General features: G+C 58.8%; 1 protein-coding gene across 13 annotated transcripts in view; it reads right to left on the reverse strand.

The window, feature by feature from the left end:
• MAD1L1 (mitotic arrest deficient 1 like 1) overlaps positions 1-18201 on the reverse strand; it is a 317188-nt gene that overhangs the window by 163785 nt on the left and 135202 nt on the right. The window contains exon 1 of one of the 13 annotated variants that reach the window (XM_081819253.1): positions 9439-9556. The exons of the other annotated variants lie outside the window; for them this stretch is intronic. The gene's annotated coding sequence lies outside the window, so the exon portion shown is untranslated. Of the gene's footprint in view, positions 1-9438; positions 9557-18201 lie in introns of those variants that run through there. 13 annotated transcript variants of the gene reach the window in all.

Raw genomic sequence — 18201 nt, forward strand, 5'->3', positions numbered from 1 at the left:
AGGTGGGGGTGGGCAGGCTCCCAGGTAGGAGCCCGCGGTGCCACCCCAGGAGCGGGGGCAGCACGGAGGGTGGGGTGCGTAAGGCGCCTCTCCAGAAGAACTTTCCAAGCCCCACCTTCTACCTTGTCACACCACTTGTGCGTGTGGGTGTGCCCCCACACCTGGGCCCGCAGGCGTCCCCTGTCCAGTGCTCCCTCAGCTCAGCCGCATGGCCTCACGCGCCGCAGGGTCTCGGCACCCGCTTGCTGACGCCTCCGCAGGGCCCAGGACACCAGACAGCTCACACCCAGATCCACCGCCTTCACTCGTTCCATAAACATCACCCGCTACCGACCACCGGGCCCACGGGACAGAGCCACGGACAAAGAGGCCTGCTTTCGGCTCTTCACGCCACCCCATCTATGCAGACCCTGGACCCCAGACCCCATGTGGCACCAGGGCAGGCGTGAGCGACTCTGCCAGATCCTCAGTTCTGTCAACTGTGAAAGACAAGAAATCTCCCTTCATCGGCTTACATTTAGGACCAAGTAAGCTCATTTATGTAGAACCCATAGTATCAATTTTTAAATTTCAGCTCTTATTGATTATTACTCTTGACCCACTTTCTTGGAATGTCTTCCCCCATTAAACAGCAGAATACAAACCTGGTTATTCCCACTGAACCACTGGACTGCGGCCCACTCGGGGGGAAGGCGGAGGGGAGGGGGTGTCCCAGAACGGAGGACCCACTCCAGTGGGTGTCTCAGGACAGGGGCCCGCTCAGGTGGGGGAGGGTGGTCCGAGGGTGGGGACCCGCTGTGGGGCGGGGGGATATCCCAGGACAGGGGCCCTGCTGGGGGTGAGGGGACCTTCAACACACTCTGTGGCCCACCGTCTGGCCATCATGACAACTTCCTATTTAGGTCAGGCCTCTCCCTGCTTCCCTGACTGCACAGCGAGCTCCGCGGGGTAGGTGAGACATTGTCTTTCAAGCTGAATTTTCAACACCCAAGACAATACTCAGCAAAGAAAAAATGTTAAAAATGTAACTGCTGAACGACTCACAGTACTCGGTAGAAGGGCTCAATCGGTGCCTGGTCCCCCCGTTCGTGACTCCTGGGGTCAAGAGAGCAGGGGCCACCTGCCTCGATGCCCCTGCAGCAGCTCTGAGTGAGGTTCACAGGCTAGGAGGGCTGGGAAGCCACTCCCTCCGCCCTTGAGTCTCCAGGCCCCTCCCAGCCTCTGGGGGAAGGAGGGAGCTGCAGCCATGCCCCCTCGGCCCATGCCCGCCCCCTGCCCGTGTCCTCTGCCCGTGTCCCCTCTGCCCACGCTGCAGTCACGGGCTCCCTTCCAGGGCCCCGCAGGCCCCCACTGGGACCTGGGATGGAAGGAGCGGTCAGGCCCTCCAGGGCGCTCTGGCCCCTGACTTTCTGAATCACGTGTGATGACTTCTGGCCATGGGCCTGGAGCAGAGCCAAATGAGAGGCTCCATCCCCACACTGAGTACCCCCTGTTCCAGGTGCTCCCAAAGCCGAGCGGGCTCCCAGCCTCAGGCCTTTCCTCCCACAGGCCCGGCAGGCACAACGCGGTGCTGCTTCCCGAGGGGATGGCTGTGCCGAGGCCCCGTGAGCGACTGCCCCTCCAGGCCTGCCGGACAGCGAATGGGGCGGCGGGGCTGGAGGGCTCAGGGACAAGGCTGCTGCCACCCCAACTTGGCTGAGGCTTGACGAACAGAGGAGCCCTGCCTGGAGGAGGAAAACGGACTCCCGCTTCCCTCAGCGAGAAAAGCAGCGGCGCTCTGCGGGACTGGGGACACAAGCCCCAGGCACTCACCGAGCCAGAGGTGGGCGGGAGAAGCGAAGCCGAGGTGGCTGCTCACGGCGGCAGCCTCCCGGCACCTCCGCCGCAGGGCAGAGAAGCCCCTGGCTGGCGGTCGCCCTGCACACCGGGCCGCAGCAGCCCCTGCCGGTGCCCCCTGCTCCCCCCTCACTGAAGACAGGCAGCGGGACAAGCAGGAGGGTGGCCCGCACGGCGGAGTCACAGCCCAGCAGGGGGGCAGCTCGCCTCCCGGGTGCTTGCGGGGTGACCACGGCGGGGTCCGAGGAAGGCCCCCCCTCGCCTATGCGCTGCACCACCGGGCTTGGGCTCCTCCAGCAGCGAAGGCCTCAAACAGCCGTGGATGTTTCGAGGCCAGCTGAGTCTGCAGAGCACAAGGAAGCAGCCGTAGGACGACTACTGCACAAATCTGACTTCCAAGACCCTTAATTTGCTTAACCTTCCCTGCTTCTCAGCTGCCCTCCCTCTGCAGAGGGACTGGACTCGAGCTGCAAACCCGGCTCTCCCACTTCCTGGCCATGCTTCTGGCAAGCTACTGAATCCCCGGAAACCTCCTCCCTCCTCTGGAAAACAGTGCCATCTAAGACGGCAGTGGACTGAACGCAGAGTCTTGGGCACGTGCCACGTAAATCCAGCAAGACCCATTTCTCACCCAAAGCAGTATGAAATGAGCTCCGGATGATAGTGCCAACGGTGCTCGCCTGCCGGGGGGACGTGCACTGAGCCAGCAACACCGACCGAATGTCCTAACGGTGCTTCTACCCTGTCACCAGGAATCCCGGGTTCTGATACACATCTTAAGAAATGAGTCAGAGATATGGCCAAGAGCTGCATGCAAGGATGCCGCTCCCGCCAGCAAAACTAATGAAAAATTAAAAACAATCTAAATTTCCAATAAAGAGTTTAATTCTGATATATCCGTATAAAGGAACATTATACAGCCACTGAGGGTTTTATTTTCCAAAAACTGTTAAAACTATACTTTCAGGGATCATTTCTATAATTTGTTATTTTCAAAAACTGTTTAATGACCCAAGCATTTGTCACAATAAATGTTAAGTGACAAACAAAGGACACAAACGGGTCTTGTCTGTTCTGTTCTTGCCAATTTTCCTAATACCTGGAATAGCTACAAGACCACAGCTGATCCCACAGCACCCGGCCCTTTGTCATTAGCCAGTCATGGATGGATGGGATGGACGGGTGGATGGGTGGATGGATGGACAGATGGGACGGATGGATGAGTGGATAGATGGATGGATGCATGGATAGATGGATAGACAGATGGATAGAAGGGTGGGTGGGTAGACGCATGGATGGACTGACAGACAGATGGACAGACGGGTAGGTGGGTGGGTGACGGATGGATAAATGGATGCACGGATGGAAGGATGGATGGAAGGATAAAGGGAGAAGGAGGGAGGAAGGAAGATATGAAGAAAACATACAAACATGATTTCAATGAAATGTCTTCTTTATACTTTTTAGCAGTTTCCAAATGCTCCACAATGTACAGTATTACAATCGAGAAAAACAAGAGGTGCTCTAGGTTTAAAGGGGTTAGGGGTTCCCGGCACCTCCAGACACATGAGCCTGGAGCCCAGTGAGCTAAGGGGACGCTTCCCCGATTCACCCTCAACATTGACTGTGGCCACACCACAAGGAGTCAGAGCCCTGGGAGGGGAAAGACCACAACCCACGGCAGCCTCCGAGGGTGGACATGCGCCGAGACAGAGTAGGAGAGGAGGAGTCAGGTAGCTTGGCGGAGCTGGCGGGAGAATGCCAGCAGGGCCAGCCGACCCCAGACCAACAGCTGTGCCACCATGGGCAACCGCCATGTGCAACCGTCCACCACTGGAGGACGCCGGCGATCTCTCCACTCTGGACTATCCCCCATAAAGCTGCGAGGAGCAGTCCCGCACATACGTTCTGTTTCTGCAGGAGAAATGCCCAGGGTGCAACTGCTGGGCCATCTGGTCACTGCAGTTCGGCTTTTAACAAATAGAGACGTTATAACCCAGAGGGCTGGGCCAGTTTACATTCCCACCAGGATGGTTAGGATCCTGTTTCTCCGCATCCTTGCTAGCACTTGGTGTTGTCACCATTTTTTATTTTAACCATTCTGAGGTGTGCGGTGATCCCTCACTGTGGTTTTACTTGCATTATCCTGCTGGCTAATGATGCCGAGCATCTCTTCCTGTGCTCATCTGCCATCTGCATGTGCCGGTTTTCTTATTAGGTTTTCTCTGCTATTGAGTGTTCAGGTTCTTTATAGAGTCCAGCTAACAGTCTTTGTCGGACACACGGCTTGCAAACACGCTCTCCGTCTGCACGCATCTCTGCAGCTCAGACCAGGGTCTCTCACAGGGCAGAATGTTCAGTTGTTACAACGTCCAATTTATCACTTCTCCTTTTATGGATCGTGGTTTTTTTTTTTTTTAAGATTTATTTATTTATTTGAGAGAGTGAGAATGAGAGAGAGAGAGAGTACATGAGAGTGGGGAGGGTTAGAGGGAGAAGCAGGCTCCTCCCCGAGCAGGGAGCCCGATGCGGGACTCGATCCCGGGACTCCAGGATCATGACCTGAGCCAAAGGCAGTTGCTTAACCAACTGAGCCACCCAGGCGCCCTGGATCGTGTTTTTGATGGCCCAGTTGAAGAACTCTTTGCCTAGACCCTGAAGGTTTTCTTTCTCTTTTTTTTAATAAAACTTTTGTACTTTTACGTTCTACGTTTATTTTTGTGGTTACTTTTTGTATAAAGTGTGCGGTTTGCTTTTTTGCTTATGGGTGCCTGAGTGCTCCAGCGTGACCTGCTGAAAAGGCCATCTTTCTTTCACCAAACTGCTTCTGCATCTTCCTCAAATATCAGCTGATCCAAAACAAGCCAAAGGAAATTATTAATAAAGATGAGTGCAGAAATCAACAAAAAAGAGTGCAGAAAACAATAGAGAAATCAGCTGAGTCAAAAAATGACGCTCTAAAAAGATCAATAAAATCGATAAACCTTTAGCTAGGCCAACCCAGGAAAAAAATAGAAAAGATTGGATAACTGAAATTGGAAATGACAGAGACAGTATCACTGACCTTACAGAAATAAAAAGAATTATAAAAGAATACTATCAACGACGAGACGCCAAAACTCAAACAACCTAGTGAAATGGACAAATCCCCACAGACACAAACTACCAAAACTGACTCAAGAAGAAATGAAAAACCTGAACAGACGTGTCACACGTAAGGAGAAGAACGAGCCACCAGAAGCTCCCCGTCATCCCCGGGAGGACCGTGAGCCCTGCTTCTCCTCTCCTGGGCGTGCAGGGGCGTCCGTGTGTGAGCTTCTGTTCAGACCCCAGGGCCCCGCAGGCTCTGCCGTGTTCCCCCAGACGCTCGCACTGGGTGCTTCCCACCGCTCTGTCTCCAGGTTCAGGGATGCCTCCCACTGTCCCCCGAGTCCCACTGCTGGGCTCAGCCACTATGCGCCTGTTTGGGTTCCTGTACCGCCAAGTCCGGTCTAACGCGCCCGGCCTCACGGGCTCCAACTGTGGGACGAGAACAAAGAGCAGAGCCCAGAAGGCTCAGCACACAGTGTGCCCTGGTCCCGAGGTCCCAGCCACCACCTTTCCGTGTCTTTTATGTTTGTTTTACACATACTGTCCAGGGTCGTTACCTGTCCTCAGCAGAAGGAGAAGAACATGCGCCCTCTCTACCCTCCTAGACACAGCAATGTCGGCTGCTCTTTGAAGGCGTTCAGCAGGCCTAGGGGCCGGGCACCGCGGCTGATGCTGCCCTCAGAAGCTCACTTTAGGAGCCAGCAGGTGTCTAGCACTGCTCTGGCCTCAGAGGCGATATTCCCAATGTGTGAATTAAACCTGACGAGGAAGGGCTGTGAGGACATCTAAGTCAGCGACAGACCACTCACTAAACCCCCTCCACCTGAGGAAGGTAGGACTCCATCAGAATGGTATTACTTCCCTGCTGCGAAGATGCCACTGACCACCAAGGCCGCCAAGGAGGGGGGAAGCCAGAGGGGAGACTCACTCTGGTGCCCGTCCACCCAGCTCTGTTCTAGCGAGGCACACGCACAAAGGTCAGGGAGAACCACGCCCCTGTAAAAGGTGCTATTAGGGAGAAAGACAAAGACACACAGGCCCCATGCACAGGCGCAAACCCGGGGCCTCTGGACCACTGCGGCCCAAGCACACCCCGCGACGGCAGCCACATTCCCTCATCTACAGCCCCGCACACATTTAGCCCCGCGCAGTTCCTTCTTCTGGAGAGCGGTACTAAGAGCCAGAGGACACGGCCACCAGCTGACCCTCTGGGCGGAAAGCCCCTCGCCAAGGAAGCCAGGCTGCCGGCAAGAACAGCGCTGCACCTGAAAAGTTTGGTCCCCACTTTCTGCATCCTCTTTCTTTATAAAATTGCTTATGCAAAGAGATTACCATGCATAATGCATTCAATTATGCGGCGTAAGATGTGGCCTTAATGGAGAGAATTCAAGTCAGCCTTGTAGACACTTCAGGAAATACTTAAAAAAAAAAAAAGACTGTATGCCACTGACTTTCAAATGTATTTGAATCCGCACACCTCTCACTACCCATAGGGACACAATATAAATATATAAACGAGTGCTCATCTCATTTCCCACTGTTCTCCTGCATGATGAGGTGCCTGGAGCTGACACCTCCCTCATTCTGGGCGGCAGGGCCTGCATTAGCATGTAAATAGCTGGCAGATACCAGGAAATGAAAGCAAGGAAGAGCTCTTTAATTAACTTGAATCCTCTGAAACGCCTCAAAGCAATCTGCTCTGACGGGAGGAGGCCCTCCCTGGCCTGGAGGGGTCCTGCCGGGCCAGCACCGGGGGTGTCTGGAAGGACCGGCCTGCAGAAGGGACACTTGGGTATGTGGCCACAAAAGGCCAAGCCGCTGTCCCCTGGAATCTGAGCTGCTCCACTGAGCCACGCCGGCCCAGGGGCAGGGTTCTGGGCCCTGAGCCCTCTCCCACCACTGTGCGCAGGGAGGTCCCAAGCTGAGGAGTGAGCACTGTCCCAGGCCGCGGGCCAGGCCATCTGCCGCGCCCACACCCAGCCCGCCCACACAGAGACAGTGCTGTGTCCACGGCTGTGGGAGCTGAGAGCCAACGGGCCCCGGACGACCCGCCACTGGACAGCCCCACACTCGTCCTTCTGCAGGCAACAGGGAGGTGGCAGTGGCTTTGGGGCTGTGAAGTGCCTGGGTCCGGCCGGGCTGGCAGCATGTGGCTCTGCGATTACACGGGACCCCGGGTCACCACTGACCACGGTCTGGCAGCGGGCGGCGGGAGCACAGGGACGTGCGGAAGTACACAGGACGACCAGGGGCCCAAAGCGGACAGATGCCATGTGCTGAGCCGAAAGCGCACCTGGGGGCAGGCCCGAGAGGACTCGAGCCGGAGCGAAGGCTCAGGGCCGACAATGTGCAGAGGCCCGCACGGGTCTGAGGAGGCAGCTGCTGAGCCCGGACGCGGAGGCGCCATGACCATCGGGTTCTCCGGGGCGGCAGAGAGCCATGGGTCCAGTGAGACCATGGCTAGGGCATGGGCAGCAGGACCGCTGAGCTGGACTTAAATGTACACACTCTGGGGGGTCATGCCACCACGCCAGGGCTGCAGGTCTGGCCACGGGGCACCAGGGAGAAGCCATATGCCCGGAAACGGTTCCTTAAAAGCCCAAGCACTGGGCCCCAAAGAGACTGGTGTGCGATCTGGATTTTACCCGCAAGGATTTACAAATACGGTCTAGCGGCGGAGGCAGCCAGGCGAGCAGCCTGGAGACTGGGGCTGCTGTGGGCCATTTGTCCCTGTGACCCAGCCACCGCCGTCCTTGGTGCCCCGCGGCCTGCGTGGTGCCCACTTCCGCTCAACCTCGCCGGGTTCTGCCAGGAAGAGAAGGTGGTGTGTGCACGGAAGCCACCTGCTTGCGTGACAAGCACAGCAGGGAAGGAGGCCGACGAGCATCTCCTCCCGTGTCAAAGGCATGCGGATCACCTCCATGTCCCCGACACAGAGGAGGGAAGTTAAGGGAAGGAGCGGCACCATGTCGGGTCTGTGCCCCGCACCCCTACATCCCACAGAGGAAGCAGCAGCTCAGGTGGGAGGTCCCGCGGCCCAAGCCGCACAGAACCTGAGGCCGGGCCTCTGAGCCTACCCCGTAGCACCGTGGCCTCTAGGGCAGAGCCACCAGGAGCCAGTGGTGACGGGGAAAGTCGCCAACCCCCTGACCTAAGCCCTGCAGTCTGCACTGCTCTCCATGCCTGGAACCCGGTCCCGGGACGCGGGTCTGGCGTCTGCAGGGGCAGCTGAGGGATGAGCACAGCAGGAGGTATGGGCGGGGCCCAGCGCTCCACCCGGGGGCCGGAGACAGCTCTCCTGGCTCCTCTCCCCACTTACTTCACGAGAAAGTACCTTCGAAAGACAGATCCACAGCCCCTCCAGCCACCAAGCCCTCTCCTTATATATGCTTCTCATTACCGCCCAGCACTTCGCATTTACGCGGTGCCGTTCCTCCCAAGGGCTTACAGGTGGCTAGACGAGGCTGGCTTGTACAGGAATAAATCACGCTTCTGTAACCAGCAATGTTTCTTTAACCGGAGGTTAATAAAAATCACTGGCAAAGGCTAACCAATGGATCTAACTTACTTAGAGACTTTCATAAAGCTGGGGATAAAGCCCTTTGTAAAAGCTTAATGGAGAGCCCCAAGCAAGCCCCGGAAAAGAGGACATCCCTGACTGGGAATTGCAGGTCCCAGAGCAAGGGAAAAGGCTACCCGAATCCCTCAAGGAAGGGGAGGGGAGAGCAAAGTGGGAGCAGATGTCGCCCCAAGGGCGCCGTCGTGGCCACACAGAGGCCCACACACAGGCCTTCAGGCCAGTGTGTGTGGCCGAGCACTCAGCTCTGGGCAGCACATGATGCACACAGTAGGAATAAAGTCCACACTACTCTCCTGGTGGCCCAAAGGAGGCCAGAACAGCCCCTAGAAGAGTGCTGCCTGTAGCATGCAGCCCACCCAGACCACGTGCACGAGCCCCCACCACCCCCGCCCCCCCCCCCCCCGACCACATGGGGTGGGTGGGTCCTGCATCACAGGAAGGAGCTGCAGGGACAGCTGGCGGCGGGCGGGCTCAGGGCTAGAGCCGCTTCCCAGCGACATACAGCCCCCAGCCAGAGAATCCGCGTCTCTGAACACCCCCAGGGCCCTTGGAGGTGGGCGGTCCACTGGCAGGCAGGGTTGTGCTGAAATCCCCCCTTGCCCACCCGCCGACGCCTTCAGAGTGGGGCCACCCCTCTCGAGGACAGCACTCTGCGATGACGCAGCTTCTCGCGAGTGTTCACCAGCTGACCGGAACCACAAGGCTACCTGGGCCAGGGAGCTTGTCCCCCACTGCGCCGCTAGCAGAGGGCTGGCCAGCCTCGGCCACCCCAGACTGGACTCTGCAAGCGCAGGACCAGCAGGAGATCCTGTCCTCTCCTCCTTGGGGCACCGGTCACACCGGCTACTCTTTGAGGGCACCACCCCGCTCCCTGGCCGGAGGTTTGAGGGGGACAGGAAAAAAGCCCTTAAACACAGTAAAACTAGGGGCACCTGGGTGGCTCAGTTGTTAGGCGTCTGCCTTCGGGTCTGGTCATGGTCCCAGGGTCCTGGGATCGAGCCCCGCATCGGGCTCCCTGCTCCACGGGAAGCCTGCTTCTCTCTCCCACTCCCCCTGCTTGTGTTCCCTCTCTCGTTCTCTCTCTCTCTGTCAAATAAATAAATAAAATCTTTAAAAAAAAAAAAACACACAGTAAAACTTACTTGAGACTTCTACAGAAAATAAACACGTTAGAAGGCGCAAATTCAGGAACTGTTCAAATTCTCTCACATTCTGCCAGAAACCAGGCCCTGTACCTGGAAGGCGCATCTGTACAAACTTTGCGAACACCTTCCAGGGCTGACGTCCCCTCATGAGGACTGCGGCACGGCAGACAGGACACACAGCCCTGCTCACACCCCGGCCTCACACTAGCCTCTGGCTTCCCCTCAGGTCTACTCACTGCACCCGGTCAGGCAAGGGGGAAGCAACGGACCCTCGGCCTGGGAGCCAGCCCTGAACCCCAGGCCAGAGAGAGAGAGAGAGCCTTGTGGAGCCCACGGCTGCTCCCTCACGAAGTCCATACTAGACCGCCTCCACCTGAGCCCCCGGGGACGAAGCCATGTACCGGGCACACCACATGGTCACACGTGCGAACGTGACCCTCACACGCACCCATCCTGCACGTGCACAGGAGATGCACAGACTGACTAAGGAGGGGGCCGCCAGCGAGAGGGTCCGGGATCCACGGCAGACCCAAGGGCACCGTCTGCTTCTCCTGGGCAGACGGCCTGCAGCCAGCACGCTCCCCCCAGCCCCAGGTACTGCCGGCCAACGTGACGCCACGTTCCCCCTGTGCTCCAGACACGGTGCAAGCTGGGAATGACCTAGGGCAGAAGCAAGCAAACGGGCTTCTGGGAAGGGCCCGGGAGACGCCTCTGTCCTGGCCCGCAGCCACTGCATGAGGCCAGAGCGGACACCCGGTCACCTCGGAGCGATGCGGCCAGCCCAGAGATGTGGCACACCGTGGGCCTGGCTCCGGGGCGGTGCTGGGAGCGCTGTGGTCTGCAAGAACTCCCTCCCTCCTCCTCGGAGGTTTATTAGGGGCAGTTTGGATCTTTATGGGTGAAGTTAACCAAAAGATTATTGACTCTGAACCACCCTCCCCGCATTTGACTGTTTTCCATTTGATGATGGATGATGTTTAATACCTTCCAGTCTGAGTGCACTCTGGGTCTGTAAACACAGATCCCACTTTATTGCTACTTAATATATCACGACAGCAGGGCTGGTCCTCGTCTTCTCGCGGGCCTCCTGGGAAAAGTAGCCAACTCCATCCAACAGCCGCCTTCCAGACTGAAAACACACATGCTCACTCACACGCGTACGTGCGCACGCAGGCAGGCTCTCCGTGGACGCTCACACACACAGGTCACACAGTCACAGACACACACGTGCCCGGGCACTGACGCGAGGAGGCAGCGACAGGGACACACGGGCAGGAGCTCGGGTCAGAGTCGGACACACCCGAGCTGGGCACGGGCAGGGCGGTCTCCTACGTCTGCCCTGGGCGCACTCAGCCTCCCCCAGCCCCAGACTCCTCACCCGTAAGATGGGATTCTGCCAACCCGAGCTCAGAGCGTTTTCAAAACAGCTCCGTTCACGGAAGTACGTTAGTGTGACGGGCGTCAGCAGTCACCACTGTTGGTCCGGGTCCCACCCCAGGTGCCCGACGTTCGCTTACTACCACACAGATACCCGCGCACCCCCGCAAACCTGGAGCACACAGCACGAGGCCCCGCACGGGGGGCACGGGGGGCACGGACGAGCGGCCCCACCTACCGCCCACCGAAGCAGCGGCCCTGTTCCCACACAAAGCGCGAGCGGCCGGCCTGGGGACGCCGACGGACGGCAACATCGCCCCGGCAGAGGAACGCGCACGCCGCCGCCGACCTGGGCTCGGGCCCCAGGCGGGAGCTGTGCGAGCTTCCACACTCGCGGGTCCTGCCGCGCTGCCCTTCGCTGGATTCCCTCGTCCTTCACGTGTCACCTAGCACAGTCTCGCGTGATTCTCTGCAGCAGGGCGATTCTGAGGGACACACGTGTCCCAGCGGAGCAGAACTGACGGAGAGCATACGGGAGTCTCAGGATCACAAATCCTTCCCCAGCACACGGATGGGTCCTGCCCGGCGCTGGGGAACGGCACATGCACGTCCCGCCCAGGAGAGGGCTGAGGGCTCAGAGGCCGGGTGTCCTGAGGCAGAGGCCCCAGGCACAAAGCGACAGAGTTCAGTTCCAGCTGGGGTTCTCCGAGTCTCAGTCCCAGGCTCTTCCCCCAGAATGGAGACATCGGGAGCCGAGCGGCCGGCCCCCAGCCCAGGTGCTGAGCCCCTCCCTGACACAGCCAGGGCTGCGACCTTTGGGCGCCCACCCACCCGGGGCGGCCAGGGGCCAGAGTCGCGCACAGATCCAGAGGGGCCTCCAGCTGCTGGAGAGGGGAGGAGGAGAAAGGAGCAGCCCCGCCGGCCAGGAAGGAGGAGTCCCGGTGCAGCGTGCAGGAGACGGGCGCCACAGGCTCTCCTTCAGGACAAGTCACTGCTGCAAGTTGCGCCTGCCTCACTGAACACCCCAAACGCTGCTGCAGCCTTTGACTCTGCTACAGCCCGCGGTAAGCTCAGCAAGCCGGGAACGGCCTGTGCTGGGAGACAGTCCCCAGGAATGCTGAGTGCCTGGCCTCCCTGGGGCCCCTGGAGGCCGCTCGCACTGGGAAAGGGAACAGCGGAGCTGAGGGTGGGGAAGGCCCGGCCCCCTCCCCCACGCCGAGGGCAGAGGCACCGTCCAGGGCCCCCTCTCTGGGCAGGGACATGGAGGACAAGTCAGGGAGCAAAGGCCAGCAACAGGAAGCTGCCTGGGAGCACCCAGAACGCAGACGCGGCCCCAGCAGGCCTACCGCCAAGCAGCCCCCGGCCAAGGGCAGCCAGCAGAGGTCAAGGGCATCTGGGCGCCCCTGAACCCCCCAGCAGGAACGGCCTGGGGGCAGGTCCAGCGGCAGGACACGCAGCTACTGTAGCAGCAGCACCGGAGAGATGCCCGGCGGGGAACCACGCTCTGCGCCGCGGCCATCGTCACCTGCAGCTCCCTCTCCACTCAGGGCCAGGCTACTCCAAGGCTGGGATCTCTTCAAAACCGAGTTAAAAGGACAGCAGACCTTCACAGGACGGGAGGGGACTGTAAAGTGTGAAAGAAGACGCGGAGTCCTCCCGGGTCTGCCGGTGGCGCTCCCGGCCCCTCTGGCCACCAGGGCTAGGTGGGCAGGCCCGGCCCCTCCCCCTGCTCCCCGCTCGGCCTCCACCTCCCCCTCCAGCCAGGCCGGCCCTGGGGGACTGCAGCCTGTTTCCCAGTGAGGACACTCAGGTTTCTCCGCCAGGAGCCCCACTGGGCTGCAAGTGCCTCGGGCCCTGGCGGCCTGGATGCTGGTGAGGAGAGAGAGGCACTCACCCCAGGACCCCAGGAAGCAAGACAGAGAACACGTTAACGCTGCAGTTCAGAAATTCAATATTCAAGCAAAAATGCCCCACAAACAAAATATTAAATGTGCCAATGAAGACAGCACTGGCCCCTAGTCCCCGTGCCGTGGGACTGCTCAGAGCCCGAGCAAGCGGGCAGGCATGGTGATGCGGCCAGGAGAGCGCACAGGGCTCACAAACAAGCGTGACCGGAGAAACCCTCCGTTAGGACGGTGTCGAAGGACCCGGGGGCTGAGGTTTCACCTGCTGGTACAGAGGCGTCTAAGAAATCAAGCCACGGGCGGTGAACACACCGTCCCTGCCCCGCCAGCCCTGAGCGCCGTCCATGCCGGCAAGCGCCTGAGCTGCCGGCCAGCAGGCTGTGACCCCGGAAGGGCCAACCTCAGAGGAGGAAGGGTCACAGTGAGGATATGTGGAGATGGACAGCATGCGGGGACATCGGAGAGGACGCCGTCTGCTTCCCCTTTGAGAACAGCATAAGTGATGTGAGCAAGAGGGTTGCGGCCGCCAGGCCTGTCTGACGGCCAAGGCCCATCTCCTCCACAGTTGGGAACCCCTCAGGTGGGGCCGTGGTCACCTCCATGCAGGGAGCCCGTAACCCAGGGCATGCACAGGACAATCCAGGAGTGGGGAAAATGGGAGATCCTACTCACACCAAGTTTTATAAATACCTCCCAAGTAAACGTACTCAGATTCAATTACTTAGAATTTCATCACTGACCATGGGTCACATGCATGCTTTTCAAGTGAACATTCCATGTATTGGCAAACCCTTTTCAAAGGGCACACAGTCCGTAAGTCCAGAAAACAGTGAAGAGCCCCAGGTGGCCCGGGGGCCTCAGGCTTGTGCTGGTGGGGGAGACAGGGGACAGGACAGGGCGTGGCCTGCAGGTGTGCTCCGGAGGATGGGGCGGGGGCAGCGAGGACCAGGCTAAAACCAAGGCACCCCACATGGGCCAGTCCCAGGACCTGGAGGAAGAGGATGCACGTCCAAGCCCCACACTCCTGGGGCACAGCCCCCACCCCGCCCTGGGAATCAGCTCCCGTTACTGCTCATCTTCTTGTCCTCTGCCACTGGGAGCTGCCATTCTTTTAACTTTCACTGTTAGCGGGAAAGATACCATTTTCCAAGTTGCTAAGTTTAAGTCCTAACAGTCAATACAGACATGTCTGTAGCCACGATCTCACTGCAAGTGCTTCTGACGGCCCCAAACACCCACCCGGTGGCGGGCAGACGGGGTGGCACAGGGACTGCCTGTCTCGGGAGCCCTCCGGCCGAGGCAGCAAGCCCTTGCTCACACAGGGCACAGCACCGGTGACCGAAGGAAGGCGGGAGGGGGCCACTCATGGGCAAAGGCAGCGAGCGGGGACAGGAGACGGGGAACAGAGGTGGGACGCTGCCCCTTACCTACCACGGGCTCCTAACAGCAAACTGCTGGTGAACAAGACAGAAAAGGCCCTTCCCTCTCAGGAGAGACAGAGAGGACAAGTGAGCCAAGCAGCCGGGGAGGTGGAGAGCCAGAGAACCAGGGCAGAAGCATCGGCACAGACCCCGAGGCCTGCGGATGGATGGAGGGAGGTCCAGGGTGCCACCCCTCCACACCATCCCAAACCCTATCTTAATAAACATCTTCGAATCGGGGAGGGACAAAAGGCATTGTTTTGATTTCATTACATTTCCTAACACTGCTTTTCTCTCTAGGACTGTTTCTGCTGCCTCGACCCGGTTCCTGCTGCCCCCCACCGTGGGGACTGCAGTGACCCTGGGGACAAGACTGGCTTTCTGATGCCTCGGCAAATGGCGTGCTCCCGTAACAGAACAGATGCACTTTGTTACCTCGATGGATCTAAGAGAAATGTCAGCCTAGAAAGGTAACCTGAAAAGACAATATATTAACACCTGAAAATTAAATTTTAAAGCCGAGAGGATCCTGCCTATCTTTGGAAGGAGGAGGGCCGCAGGGCTAAGCAGGACAAACGTTAAATTAGAAACCACGGGCTGGGTGACGTACGCTAGCCTCCTCCAGGCTTTTCTCGGGGATCAGGCAAAAGTGAAAGGAGGCATATGAAATAAGGAAGAAGCAAGGTCGGAATCTGAGCCTGAATTTAAAGGCTGTGACTCAGTGCCCAGGCCCTCCCCATGGTGCTGCAGGGGCTCTGAGTCCCAAGTCACAGAAGAGCCACCAACTCCACTCTGCAGACTGCTGCCAAGTTCTGAGCCCAGCTCCTGGGGCTCCCCAATAGCTGGGCGGCTCCCCAGTAGCTGGGTGCGAGGCTTGGGGATGAAGGCGGGAGGAGGAAGAAGGGCAATGCAGACCCCGCCCCTCAGGAGCCACCAGCCTTGGCAGGACTGCAGGGTGCAGGTGTGGGGACAGTAAGACAGGCACGCGGAGGGCAAACGGATAAACGAATGAACACAGCAGGCAGGGTGCTCCTCTGGGAGGTGGAGGGGATGCAGAGAGGACAGGACCGCAGTCACTGGAGGAGAGCAGGGTGCGACAAGGACCAGGACTGGATGTGGACAGTGGGGGGCCTGCAGACACCTGCAGAGACCTCATCAGCAACACCAAGGACCAGCCATCGGCACTGGGTACCATGCCAATAGAAACACGTGTGCCCATGGTGCGCGTGGTCTCTGCTGTGGCAGGCCCCTGGGCCTGGTCCGTCACACGTCCCCTTACACTCGCTCTGAAACGGACTGGACTCTGCTATTCAACACTGTTTGCTGACCCGCAACCCAGGTACCGCCTGGGGGCCAGAAAGACAGGCAGGATCTCGGGCCCTGCCCAGGGCCACTTACTCAAACGCTGCATTTCCACAAGATCCTACCTGATTTGTAGGCACATGGAGGAGCTACGCCCTAAAGGACCTACTTGTGCTTTCCGGAGGGACAGTGCAGAGTCACCGCGATTACTCAACTTCTCTGGTCTGCAGCACTCTCATCTCTAACGTGGAGGAGGTGGGTGTGATGAGGGGCACACTCAGCCCTCTGCCTGGCCACATGGGGTGTCTGTAACATCAGCCCTGGTCTCGTCAGCACTTCTCTCGGCCTACGGAGAAACCACCCACGGCCCTGCAAAATCCATCTACACCAAAGGCCCAGAGCTCCAGGGCACCCAGTGGGAGCTACTAAAGTCTTGAGTGGAGAGGACGGGCTGGGCATTGGGACAGAGAGAAGGGGGACAGCAGAGAAGGCCAGGGTGCACCAGGAAGGGTGGGCCTCAGGGTGGGCAGAACAGCCCCCAGCCTGGTCACGGTCAAGCTCCTCAGCCTCCTCATCTCAAGTCACAGGGACGGAGGGCTCTGGTCCAATTCAGCCTGGCACACCCTGGCAAGGCCCCCCAAACCCCGTGCCAGGTCCATGGGTCCCAGGACATCACTAAGGGCTTGTGTGTGGACGGGAAGCCCTGACAACACAGGTCCCAGAGCAGGACAGTGGGGACATGCTGTGGGTTAGTGACCCTTACTACTGAGAAAGGGCCGTGACTCCCACAGCAGCTTCAGTCCAACAAGGTCAGCTGGAACCCCCCAGACAGAAGACTGAAAACAGATCACACCTAAAGGCACTACTCACCTGCACACACCAGGTGCGTCCCTGCCCATGTCCGCGGCCCCCACGAGACGGCTGCAGACTCTTAAACACATGGCCAAGAGAAACCGCGCTCACCATCTCCGCATGGAGCACAGGTCACTGTGCAAAGTGAAGCTTGTGCGGTGGGGGCAGGTGCGGAGCGATCAGAGTCCCCGCTGGGGGCGGGGGTGGGTGCAGAGGGAGCGCACCTGAGAGAGCACCCGGAGACAGACACAAGCCAGGTGCTTTCGACAGCCGGCTGCTTCTCAGAAGACTGAGCAGGTGCTGGGCGCTTGCAGCCTTTCCTTCTATGCTACCTAAGCCCAGGAATTTTCAGCATTAAAAAGGAAGGCGTACAAGAGAAATCCTTTTAATGAGATTAGGAAACTCGTGGGCTCTGAAGAAGGACGCGGGAAGAAGATGAAGACGCGGATCAAAAGCAGCTGCTGTTTACGATCTTTTGGGAGACAAACGGACATCATCTGCCTTTTTGTGGAGGTAAGAGGGCAGGATGTTGAGCTGTCAGCAACCCGCCTGAGCTCAGGCGCCAGGACCGCGGAGCCTGTGACCAGGGGCAGGGCGGCTGGAGTGACACCCGAGGAGCACAGTCAGAATGTGCTCCCCGCCCAGGGCTCCTCCCCTCATGACCCTGGTCCCCACAGGTGCCACCTCAGCTAACCCTCACAGTCACCTGGGAAAAGCAGACAAGTGCCCTGAAGGCTTACATGCTTGTTCAGAGGGGGAATGACTGGAGAGACCCGTCCTAGGGCAGAGGTCACCAGCAGGAGGCCGGCGGCAGTGAGCCAGGCCCTGCCCACGCAGCGCCAGCCTCAAGGTCACCGCTCCCTGTGCTCCGTGTCCGATGTGCCCATCAGGAACACAGCACCACCCCACCCCACAGAGCTTCTACAAATAGGGAAGAAAACGCTGTGTGTGAAAAGCTTCCTCGAGGAAGCGCGGGCAAAAAGCATTCAAAGCGAAACATACTCTTACCGTGCGATGCAGACACTGAAGCTGAAATTGTGCATCCACACAGAAACCTGCACACAAGAGTGTACGGCAGCTTCCTTCAAAACTGCCGAGACCTGGAAGCACCGAGACACCCCTCGCTAAATGAGCGCGCAGGTCAACTGCCACGTGCAGTGCTAAAGAGAAGCGTGGCATCAAGCCGTGAGAAGACACGGCGGAACCAGAGCAGCCCGTCTGGAAAGGCCACACACTGCAGGACTCCAACCCCATGACGCTCCGTACAGGGAAACGTGAGTGTCTGCCGGGCGTGGGGGAGGGAGGACGGGGAGCACGAGCGGCCCGGGGACCTGAGGGCAGGGACTGCATTCTGGGAGGTGACACTGCAGGGCACACACGTGACATCGGGCACGTGTCCAACCACACGGTGCACAACACTGGGGCCAGCCCTAAGGCGAGGACGCACTCTAGCCAACGGCCGTGGAGCCGACGTGCCCAACTGAGGAGGGCGTTCGCGGGAGAACCATCACTGAGGCAGGGAAGAGGCACATGAGCAGCCTGCACCTGCCCCTGATTTTTCTATAAACCTAAAACAGCTCTGAAATACAGTCTATTAAATTAAAAACATAAAACTTTTAACACGTCACGCATTGTGTCATTCCATTTATATATGGTTGAAATGCCAAACTGAGCAGAGGTGGAAAACGGAGCAG

The sequence above is a fragment of the Leptonychotes weddellii genome, chromosome 5 (genome assembly GCF_054177405.1).
Source record: "Leptonychotes weddellii isolate Sample4059 chromosome 5, ASM5417740v2, whole genome shotgun sequence".
Lineage (NCBI taxonomy): Eukaryota > Metazoa > Chordata > Mammalia > Carnivora > Phocidae > Leptonychotes > Leptonychotes weddellii.